This window comes from Protopterus annectens, chromosome 3.part1 (genome assembly GCF_019279795.1).
Source record: "Protopterus annectens isolate FY-2018-M chromosome 3.part1, PAN1.0, whole genome shotgun sequence".
Taxonomy (NCBI): domain Eukaryota; kingdom Metazoa; phylum Chordata; order Ceratodontiformes; family Protopteridae; genus Protopterus; species Protopterus annectens.
The window spans coordinates 917,205,549-917,218,805 of NC_056732.1; positions in this window are offsets into that span (position 1 = coordinate 917,205,549).

A 13,257-nucleotide genomic window follows, 5' to 3' on the forward strand; every position below is an offset into this window, starting at 1 on the left:
TATATATATATATATATATATATATATACTGTGTTAATGTCTTGTATGTTATCTTTACAACATGTGTCATGATCATTGCAGCAAAGTGTTTATAATATGGGGCATGCAGTGGTATAGCTCTCCACTGTCCAGTTTTTTGCAGAATGCCTAGATTTTTAACTTATAATTTGGTAGTGTTCGTCATTGTGGTTTTATAGCAAATCTTTGAGGACTGAAGTCAGTATATAATAACATGAACTTATGTGTCAGATATCATATCCATCAGAAAATGTATGCTGATGATAAATCTATTGTTCAAGCAAATTTGTAAGCATACAGGAGCAATAATTTTATCCTGTTCCTAATTTTGAGTCAGTGTTCTCCCATTACTTCTTTGTCCAGATTTCTTGCACTTAGAGGTAGAAAGGAATGAGCAAGGGTGGAACTATGGCAGACTAAATAAAGGAACAAGTGAGATATCAGTGGTAGACTGACATATGTATCCAGTACTTCACAAGGGTAAGTGCTATGAGAAAGAAAACCTTAGCTAATGTTTTACATACTGCCAGTTTTGAACAGGTGCAAATCTGCATCAACATTCCCAGAGCTTAGCATTATCTGAGCACACCACAAAGGAAGTCATATTCAGGTAGTAAAACTGACATATTTTAAGGGACAAGGAGAAAAGTATGAAGCAAAGGTGTGTGTAAGACTTTACAACAGTAATGAGAATTGAAGCATCCCATATGGCGTACATTATACCCTGGGGTTTGTCATACATTTAGAAATAACTGTCTACTCAGAGTGCTATCTGTGTGGATTTCTGCCATGCCCCAAGTCTAAGCACAGTAGTGTGAGAAGCACCATATTATTGTGACTCTAGATAAAATATTCAGCCTTTGCCATAGGATGAAAAGTATGATATACTATCAATTGACATTGGTGTATGGCACTTGACATCATACAAATGCATAGGACAGAAATAATACATTTTTATGGACAATGTCTGGCCATGTGTGTGGTGTGTGAATCTACTTTTTGACAAGTTAAAGGTGTGAAAGGAGATGATAGGAAAGTGGTGAAAATGAGGAGCAAGCCTAGGGTAGTACATTGAGAGAAGAATACAGGAATGCATGGTGGTGGTGGGAGAGCATGAACTAACAGTATATTTGTACAAATCATTTGATGAATTTAGATAGTCAGCACATTGCTGGTGTGTGATGAAAACTTAATAATGTTGTGTAGCAAATCTGACCAGATCAAGTGTGTTGTAGACACACACACACATATGGGAATTGGAGAACTATGTATGGGGTGCATTTTTAATTTTATTTCCTTCTTTTTTTGTTATTGTGGGAGAGGTGCCCTTTTCATTTTCTTTCCTTTTTGAGAGAGAGAGCAATGCCTAGGACAGTATTTAGGAATAATATGGCCAGGTATTTAGGCTATGTTATGTAACAAGTGCAGATATACAGGACATAAAAGAGACAATGATGATGAAGGACATAAAATGTTGGGGGACACCATGATTGGGGATAGGTATTGGACTTCAGAGATGCACCCTCAACCAGCATGAGTACAGTAAGAATCTAGTCCTCACCATCTGGTCTGTCACCTCTCTCTCCTGTCCCAGACACCTTGGGTAATGCTGGGTAATGCAGGCATTGAGCCCCTTCTCCATTATATCATCCACCAGCCTTTCAATTCTTGACAAGTGACACAGTCACCACTCCACTAGCCCTGCTGCTGATAAGTACCAGAGCACCAGCTCCCATGGCATAGATACCTAATACAAATGGTGCAAGTAGCCCAGGAGTTCTGGAGAAAATGCTGCCATGATGTGACCCAAAATGCTAGGTGCTTGTCTGCCTCTGGTGGTGTCACTGCAGTCATCTATGGAGGGATGGCAGTAGAAGCACCTATGGCTGGTCTAGCCCTCCATGCTGGTGGTCATGTTGTGGTAGGAATTACAGTCCAAATGTCATTAAAGAAAAAGAGAGCTGCAAGAGTGATGGGAGAGACAGTATAGAGAACATCATAAATTACATATAATTGTGATAAATCCCAATCCATGCATATTCCTACATAACTATTTAGATCTTTCATATGTGCATATGAATGTGAAACCAAATGTGTGTTAAAATACACATTAGTATCATCAGTATTATAGACATGCAAATAGAGTGACTATTGCATATATGCATTATGCTTTATAGCTCATAAACTGTCTTTCTGAAATGAGTAATATGTTAGTCTAAGTTAAATATTGCAAGATGATAAACTTTTAAATGATACTAATTACTTCTGTCTGGAATTGACCCCACAAACATATATATTGACTGAAACACTGGATAATGCAATGCTGCAAGAGTTATTCAAGAAACTATGTAAAGTTTGCATATATAGAGTATGCATACTCATTTGTGACTGTGTCAAGCAATTATAGGCTGATGTCCATAGAAATTATAAAAATTATATTCCAAAATCATCAATATTATAAATGGCTATCAGTCATACTTGAGCCATACTTAACCCATACCTCTGAGGCATTGTATCTCCTGATGTGCCTCTCTATTTCATTCTACCTCTGCAGAAGCTGTACAGAACAGCAAAAAATAAAAACTTTTTTTTTGTATTGGCAAGTCATAGTATTGTATTTCCTGGTAATTTCCCCATTTACTTACCCAACTCAGATGGGTCATAGGTCTTAAAATATTCCTCCCATTGGCTAAGGAGGCCCTGCTTGTACCTTTTCATCTCACTGTAATGGTGATGTCATTGTTCATTAGTGCATGGAATGCCAGTTGCACTGGTGCCAGCCTTGGCTAATCTTCAAAGCCTCAGCCTTGTGCTACGACATAGTATATTTCTCTGGCAGAAGCCTACAGTTATAGCACCTTATATGGAGAGCAACAAAGATCCCAGACTCATCCTGACAGCAGTTTTGGGCTCTACAGGGGAGCACCATCCTCAACATCCTCTGTCATGTCTTCTCAAGGATATCTGGAATTATGGCAGGGAATTGACATCCAATTCAGACCTCACTTGTACCAGCCTGTATGCAGTGATGGACAACCTTGCATATTACATTTTTATAATAGAAAGCAGGCAAACAACCTGGCAGAGATTTTGGGTATGTTTGCTTCAATGTACGCTGCAGGTGTGAAACATAGCAGTGAGACTTGACCATGTGTGATGCTCAGTGTACTTAAACATATTCCATTATGAATTAATTGAATGCTTTTGCTGAGAATATCTGATTTACATTTAAAATAATATATTAGCATCTCCAGCCATGCTCTCTTGTATGGTGGATGTTAACCATACAGATAATCATGTGGACAGACAGATATGCCATGACATTTTCAATTATGTTGGCAATAATTGTGTTGTTAATAAATACATTTATATAAATTGGAATATAATGGGTTGGTGGGACATGCATTTTACAAACTGTGACTGATAACACCTGGGAATTGAGCCCATGAGAAAAAAGAATACTGAATTGTTACATTCTATTTAACTGTCAATGCCACAAAATAATGAATATTTTAAAGTTTTAAGTTGAGGTGTCACAATATGAACATGACTGGAGATCTTATTCTGACAAGCCTTTATGTGATGGGCTTATGTTATTGTACTTATATTTTGTGGTAATTATTTATTACTGTAAAATAATTCCTTTGCATTGATTTGAGTGATGTGTAACACATGTTGAGGAAATGGCCATGCATACTTTACATTAGATACTGCCCTGCACATTTAACGGTAATTGTAATGACTCATACTTTATCACAATAAATATTGGTATAATTATGCATCTGCATGTGTATTTCATATTAACTATGATCAGTGTTATGCTTAACACACTTCACACAGAGTATAATTTATTTCTCCTTCATTGCACAGATTTGTGCTGTAAGTTTCAGTTGGCAACTTGACAGTTGTACTTCATGTTCAATTTCTAATAAAGAAGTCGGTGACAGTGCTATATTCTTACATCCACAATCAAGAAACATGTAATCTGGATTCGAACACTGCATTACATCTTCTGCTACTCAGAACTAATTGTATTAACACATTGAAATACAGAGTAAGTAACACAGCAGATGCACTGTCTGCACTAAGTATTGTTGAGAGTGCTGAATGAAGTGCACCTGAACCAGTCTCATTTGTATTACTGGTGGCTAAGTCTTTATACATGTCAAAAAAGTGAGCTTTTACCATACAAAGTTAACTGTCTTTTATTGCTAGTGACTGCGGACAGCCAACATTGCAGAAAGCCGGCCATCACATAAAGACAGAAACTGACAAAAAAAATAAGAAGTGGAATTAGAAAAACATACAGTAGTCTGCTGATTTATTCAAGTGGTGGCATTCTAAAATATGTAGATGTGATCCCAGCACCTATAGAAAAACCCTGAAGCATTCACTATTTTAACAATGTTTGCCACATAACAATGTGCATTGCTCTTACACATCATCATACCTTTATATCATAATGTATATTGAGGAAGTAGCTACACGGAAGCTTACATAAGCTTGTGCTGTAGACAGCATTTACAAGTAAAATGTACAGTTGTGTGGAGGAAATGTGTTATGTCATGAATACTTGTTCATTTACATTTACAATGACTTTGATTAAGGATCCATATTTCTCAATTCATTCTGTTGCTGATTTTACTTCCACAGACTTCAGTTCATGGCATAGTTGTTACATCATGCACATAGAAATGTGCAATTACTATAAACAATAATAATAAGACTACAAGAGACACATATCATACCTACCTTATTTTTCACCCATTATACACACTTCTGATGTTAATATCCAATCAATGGAAATAGCAATTGTGCTTCAGGTTCCAGTACATGTAATGTTTTTAAATGTAAATAATAACTTTAAAATATCAAATAGTGGAATCAAACCCTGTGTTACTGGTGATGCTACTCATATCCTACTCTATTAACATTTTTATTTATTTATTTTTGCTCTGTACTGTCCAGAATAATGACTGCAGTGCAATGGTACCAGCCTTATTTGTGCTACTGATGGTATTCCAAATGAAATAATTGAGTCTGTGCCTTCAGAAGTGAACTATCTTTCATTGAAAGTAACTGCTGACAGTCACTGATATACAATGCCAAGTGTTATGCAATGGATGAACTCAAAAAAAGGAAAATATACTCTGTGTGGTGATTTCTCAACTCTGTGGTCTTATACCAAAAAAGTTTTGACATTTTTCTAATTATAAAAAAAATCCTGTATTGGTTTGTGATTGATTGTGCAGTAGCCTGGTAAGAGAAGTTTTTTATTTGAATTTGCATTTTATTTTTGCATACTGTTTTTCACTGTGCGGAGGAAGAAAGGGATATCTTGTAGACAAGAAGATTTACTTTGATTTATATTTTGTTGTTTTACCTTTTTCACTGCTATTTGTTAGAAAGAGCTAGGTTTTAGGCAGGCAAACTCTAGCCACCTCAAGGGACCTAATCAGCAATAAATTCACACAGAATGCTTAAAGAACAATCCAGACCATAACTAAACAATCCTTTCTTGTTTTGTTATTTATTGATCTTTACTGTTAGAAAGAGGTGCATCAGGAAGTAATAGTGAGCAGAAGTTACTTCACACATTCACCTGCACAATATAAATTAATTCTAGCATTTGTGTGACTTTCACAACTTGTACAATCAGAGCAACAACTTTACTGTACTTAATTTAATATTTAGTTGTATATTTGTGTGATTTTCTCTTAGATGCTGATTTAATTTTTCTTTGAAATCTGTGATAACTCATTTTGATTATTTTTTATTTTAGAATATTTTTATTCATTTGCAGCTGAATATGGATTCATTAAATGAGTATGCCATTATTGAATTGCTAAAGCACAAATGTTTTGTGCAGTATAATAAATGTTATGTATACTTAAAGGCAGAACCAGATAACACTGGTGGTCTGTGTTCTTCATGTCAAAAGTTGGATGATGTGTTTATCATCATTAGTGGTAAATCTAGACTTACTGATGACAACTGCACTTGTGCAATTGGCATGGTCTGGAGAACTTTTATCACATATATTAATGACTGGACTGATGAGATAAACATTCCCCCAGATTTACTAAACTTCTATGCAGGACTGAAGTGCCCGTTTAGGAGCAGGATGGCAGCAACCTATGCATATTAAGAAGGTGCACTGCCCGAGCTCCTAGGTTTACACTGAGCGTGTACGAGTGCAGGGGTCATGTCTGAGAGCACCGCTCTCAGAATAAACATGCCCCTGCAATGTAGAACAGCAGAAAATGTTAAGAAATGATTGAGACCGCTCATAGGTGTCTGCATATCCCCACCAACAGTCCCCCATGTGTACAAAAACAACATTACATACAAATTAAATGAAGAAACCTGTGTATTTATATTTTTAAAAATCTGAGTACGTTTAACTGTAGGTGTGCATAGGTGCCCATTGCTTAACTACAGTTAAAGCAGCTTAAAAGGCTGAAGGGGATAACAAGGAAGATATATGCAACTTAAGCAACACAGCAGTAGTGTAGTGGGCAGAGCAGTCACCTAACGAGCAGGCATACCTGGTTTGAGTCCCACTGCAGCACAGTCTATTTTACATGGCAAAGCACATTATAATCAATATTTTGTTGCAATACCTACTAAATAACATGTATTTATGAACTGGAGTACTGTAGGAAATGCACATGTGAAGTATCAGTGTCAGAATGAATAAGGCACTAGTAAGCAGGGTTAAGCACAAATAAGCAGTAGTAAGAATATGTAAGCACTAGTAATCTTGTTTAAGTGCGTTTGCGCATGGGTAAGCACTGTCTACACAGATTAAGCAAAGTGGAAGCTAACTGAGTATAAGAAACTGTAACCAGAAGTTAGCAGTGTTTACTGCCACGCAAACACATGCACACCCACTTACAAATGCTTTAAAGTGCCTTAACCACTCTGTATCCAATGGCCTATGTTCTGCCCAGCAACAAAATAAACAGCCTCTGCAAGGTTCGAACCCAAAATCTTACACACTACAGTCACAGCAGTTAACCACTAAACCATCACAGCAGTACATAAAATTGAGGTTTCAACAAGCAAATCCTCACCACAGGAAAATCAAACTAAACATGTGAAAGGAATGTATGTACAGATTGGTGTTGTATAACCTGCTATATAACATAAATATGTGAACTGGAGTACTGCAGTAAGGCCAGATGTGAGGTGTTACTGTAATAAAGTGTTAAAGTCCCTAGGACCCCATTCAGTATACGTACACATGAATCATAGATACCAGACAGACATAACATGCAACAAGTAATATATCAATGCCAAATGGAAAGTATAATGGTAATTAAATATTAAGCAACACTAAGCATTGTACAGCTCAGCTTACTTGGTGTAAGCAATGTGTAGGCTGGCTAACTCAATCTGCCCAGTGATATACCCCTTTAAGCAATGTCAACATTAGGTAAGCAGGTGTGCCCATAGCTTAGCCTTTTTAAAACTGTCCAATCATGGCAAAGTGTGGGAAATTGGGTGTATTTAAACCCCACAGGCACGAATACTTCCAATAACTGGTTGCAGCTCCCTACTGTAGGCAGAATAGCTGAAGTTGGGGAAGGCACTCGATTTAGAGTGCAGCACTGGGGCACCCAGGAGTCCAGATTCATGGTATGGCTCCTGGTGAAACACCATGAGCAGAGACTACTGCAGGTCCAGTACCAGGGCTCTCAGTATAAAGTGGAGGCCTGGGACAGTCTCACCTGTGACCTCACCAGTGCCACTGGTATCCCCCGGACTGGTGAGTAGGTCAGGCATCACCGAGCTGACCTGAAGCGAAAGAGGGGTGGTCTCTTGGAGCAGTAGTTCCAAGAATCAAGGCAGATGGCCAATGCCCCAGCACTGAGTAATTACCCATTCTACTATGTAGATAATGACTGCCTAGCTTGTGTATGCTATGGCTAGGTAATGGCTAAATATCACTGTATTTCCCTGACAGCTGCAGATGACTGGGCTGCGAACCAGCAAGCCCATGCTGCTAGGCTACAAAGGCTGTGTCGCAAGGCAGGTTAATAATAATCTAGCATGTACTGTCATAACAAATAAATATAACAGTTCTAGAAAGTGTTGTACCAGTATAAAAATGTATCGTATATGAGATGTACTGAATAAACTAGACAATATGACAGGAAGACTGTCATATAGGTTGTGTGGAAATAAAGGTGTAATATCTAGTGATTAAAAGTATAACCCCTGGAGTGCTTGTGTACATTCTGCCTTCATATGTTGTTGTAGTGTTGCATTCTATAAATAGCACTGTTGTATTAAGCAGTGTTACCCACACTGCTGAACACAGATAAAATGTGTAGGAAGTTCAGTATAACAATGTTGGAAGTCATATTGGACAACTGAGGGAGACTTACACAGTAAACACTGGAATGCTTCACACCAGTTCTCTGATACCATAGTGTACTGTAATGTCATCTGTAATATTTTTACCACACATACCAGGGGTTTGAATCCCAGGAGTGGTAGTAGGTTGTATGCATAATCATACCCCACAACTGTACAGAGTTTGTGAGAATGTTCAGATAGAAAGCTGTAAGCATAATCATAACCATCAACTCTACAGACTGTGGCAGAATGTTCAGGTAGTAAGCTGCATGCATAGTCATACCCCTCAACTGTTCTAGTCTGTCCAGCATGTCCAGATAAATGGCCCCAATCTGCTGCCCGGTAACCTGTTCCTCTGACATATCAGTGTGATGATCCAAGAAATGTATGCAGCTTTTACTGACATATAACTGATAGTCAGACCTGTACATAGTCAGAGAATGTATATGAAAACAAACCTGTCATTGTAGCATCTCACCCAAAGTGTATGACAGCATCCTGTCAAGCCTTGACCAGAGTGTGTGCCATAACAGATTATTAGGTATGTGTATAACATCAACATGGAATCTGGGAGTATGTGTATAACTTGTCAGGTAATGTTAACAAAGATTTTCTCCACAGCTATAACAGATAAGTGTAGACTGTAGGTACAACACAGTTCACATATATACTTGTCTACAAGTATGGAATCTGGGAGTATGTGTAGAAATTGTCAGGTAGTGTTAACAGTGACTTTGTCAACAGCTATACCAGGTAAGAGGTGTAGACTGTAGGAACAATACAGTTCACTTATATACTTGTCTACAAGCAAGGAATGTGGGAATACGTGTAGAAATTATCAGGTAGTGTTACCAGTGATTTTCTCAACAGCTGTAACAGGTAAGAGGTGTGGACTATACATAAGACACAGTCCACATAGATACTAATCTACAAACATACCATTGTACAAAGTAAGGACAGTGGGTAGTGTAATAATACATGTAAGGGACAGATCACTGCAGTGACTAAGAAAGTAGTGAATATTATAGGGATATATTACTTGTCAAATAACCTCTCTCTTTCACCCTCACCATATGTGCTACAGTTGCCTAATTACACACCTCAGTGGGTATATGTACACTCCAAACATCTGTCGGGACATATGTCCTATTGGTTTATAAATATTCACATTTGGTTCTATGCATGTGCCATGTTAAAATACACCCATATTGGTGGCCTTTGCCATCAATGAAACATGCATGCTGTTGTAATGGCCACTGTTGTCCCATATATGCATGTGTTCTGCTTGCACTGCAACTGTTGTAAATCTGGTGTCTTGGGTTAATGGGAATACTTATGCATGCTGTTATAACTAACCTGAATGCTGTTGTCTATTACTAACTGATATCTTTCTTAAAACTGCAACACCATAGCTCACATGGGAAGGCCGGTCTCAGCAGACCCACCTGTCCCACCTCAGCTAGCCATGGCAGCAGGCACCAGCATGTCTGGGGTCCAGCCTGGGACCTCCTCCTCTATTGTCCCTGCACCAACTTCGGGTAGAACTGCAGCAGGAGATGAGGCTTGGCCCCCCTGGGAGTGTGGGCAGAGAGGTACCTATCATCCGCTATCAGGTCCGGGCCATGGTGTGTAGCGAGCTCAACAAGGAGATTCTAGACAAGCTACACCAGCTTGAGGGCCACATGGCACAATTAGAGGGTGAGCCTGCCCCTTCTACCCAGCCCCAGCACAGACACCTTTGGGGCCTTGAAGGTGCAGTGGTGATTGCCCATGGGTGGGGACCTCAGTCCCACTGTTTCCATTGGGGGGCTCATGGGCTTGCGACCTCCAAACACCCTTTCCCATCCAAGGTGTTTACCCCCCACATGTGTGATATACCACCCCATGCATGCATCCTGTTTGTCTTGTCTGTTAACCTACCCAACCTACCTCCCCAAATACACCTACTACCCCTCCCCAACATCCTACTCTCACCTGAAAAAAAAAGGCAATCTGTTCCCACAAAAAAATCTCGCCACATACATAGCTGTCCCTTTCGTACACGTGTCCACTGGACACATGTAATTCGGTCTAATTGGCATTACAACAGATTATTGTTTTCCTCACCTCCCCCCAAGGGGTTTGAGTGTCCAAATCTACCTCCAAATTCATTGTATAATGCACAGCTGTAGCTGTAGAAGAAATGGGAAGCTGTGGACCTTCCCTACACCCTTCCTGCACATCCCTGGATATTTTCCCTACTGTCTTTCCCTCTATGTGCCCCTTTGTTCACCACTTTCCTAACAACCCCTTTTTCCTTTCTTTTAAAGAAAGTAGCATGGGGGTAAGTGGGAGTAGGCACGTTTAAGCAGTAGTAAATGAGTTTAAGCCTGTTTGTACAGGGGTAAGTAATGCCTACACACATTAAGCAATTTAGAAGCTAACTAAGTATAGGATACTATAACTAGATGTTAGCAGTGCTTACCTCCATGCAAACATGTGCAAATCCGCTTACACCTGCTTTAAAGTGCCTTAATCACTCTGTATCCAATGGCCTGTGTTCTGCTCAGCAACAAAATACAGAGCCTCTGCAAGGATCAAACCCAGGACCATGAACACCATACACAAAGTGATTTATCACTAAGCCATGTCAGATATACATAGATTGGATGTTTTCAAAAACATAAAAGCCAGCCCAGTCATGCAACAGTACAGAGAATGTATACCAACATCTAGATGTATGTGTGTGTCTAAGCATATTAATATCTAAACAGATACAACATATCGATATCTATATCTATATATATATATATATATATATATATATATATATATATATATATATATATATATATATTAAGACATATATACATATATATAATATATATGAACATATATACATGCAAATGTCAACATCTACACATATATATATGTCAACACTTATATGTCCACATATACACAGAAAATTACATATATGTACGCAGATATATATTTCCGTAGGTATATACGGACATAGTTATAAATATGTAAGCAAATATATATACCTAAATAGGTATATATGGCCATACATCTGTAGATAGAAATGGTAGATTAACATATATGTCCACATGCACCGTTTATGGGGTTGAGAGGTCCCAGACAATATACGTCTTGTATGAATTGGCATAACTCCCCCACAGCCAAACACGTCCACCCTGCCATATACTACCAAGTTTATTTTATTTTATTTGCTTTATTTAAATAGGGATTTAAGTTATCTTTCTTTTATTTTTAACTTTTTATATTTCAATCCCCTCTCCCCCACCCACTAGGCGGGCCGACCAGTACTGGCCCATCCAACACAGCCTCTCCTTCAAACATATTTTTTTTTACCCACAGTCCCCCCCCCGCTGCACACACTCAGTCTCCATCCCTTCTCTAGTTACCGGACAGTAGCAACCACACCTCCACACTTTGCCCACCCTCCACTCCTTCTCCCCTTGGGACTCATCTTGTATGTTGTCCTGACCCAAGTATCTTGGGTCTTCCACATGCTGTACTACATGCACATATGAACACAGCCATGCTTACCTTTGGAGACATGAGGTTACCGCAAAGAATAACACTTAATTTTTGGGTCGTCCCTCATGGGATGAATCTTTTTTGGTAATAACAATAGACTTCACGGGTAACTTTGTTTACACCAATGGTTTTATTTTTAGGTATCGGAAAGCATACGGCACTACAGATTCCCCTCCTGATAACTAAACTATTTTCTAGTGAAGATGCACCCAGCACCTTGCAGGACTATTGGTAACTGGATCACCACTTTATTATAATGATAATGAAGATGCACATAGCACCTTGCAGGACCACTGGTCTCACAGTATTATTGGTTAAGAACTGTGTTGGTAATTTAAATAAACATCTTGAAATATTGTATTAAAACAAGGGTAAAATGGTTGCGTTTAATAATGAAACATGTCTGAAGAAGTCTTGATAAAGAAGATAAAAGTGCTAAATAATACAGGAGTTTTAGGTGTTTTCTCTTCAATTCATTTTGAATCAATTTTGAATGCTTTTGTGTCACTGAGATTGTTCGTTTGTAGTGATAATTGAATATATATATATATATATATATATATATATATATATATATATATATATATATAAAATATACATATGACTGCACATACACACGCAGACATATTTACAGTAAGATACTTATGTAGTAGGCACACACAATATGGTACACTCACTATGCCTATAATGAACACCCTAACAACTGGACACTGGATGACCCACACATACAAATGACATTTGTTGCCTGCAACATATATCCACAGATAGGTAATAGGATAAACTCCACACACAGGTTTGTAGAAATGGAATACCTTTATTTGTGTACTATTACAGAATTACATGCCATGTCATATAGTTTTTCAGACACTGACATCCATATCAACAGAGTAATGCAACTGTGAAGCAGTTATACTAATGCAGTAGTCTGGAAAGGTCCACAACTGTTGCTGTCCAGGCCAAGCCTTTCACATTGTACATTAGTAAGGACAGACTGGGCCACAGGATACCACATAATCAACAGTAAATGATGCAGGTGTATAGTCCAGCAGCCTCTATCTATACTCTGTACACTATCACTAGGTGGTAAAGACTTCAGTTGACAAAATGGGATGTAAATGTTACATAACAAGGCATAACTGACACCATCACAGGCACACTGGTGCACAGAACCATTTGTATGGCATGAGGCAGTAGGCCTGCAGTAACCCACTTTATATAAGTAATGTCAAGACAGGTGACATGTATGGTACTGTACATCCAGATACCTTAAGGCAGCTCACCCCTGATATCCCCACATGTTGTAACAGCCTAGCTTATGTATGGTGCACCCCCAAG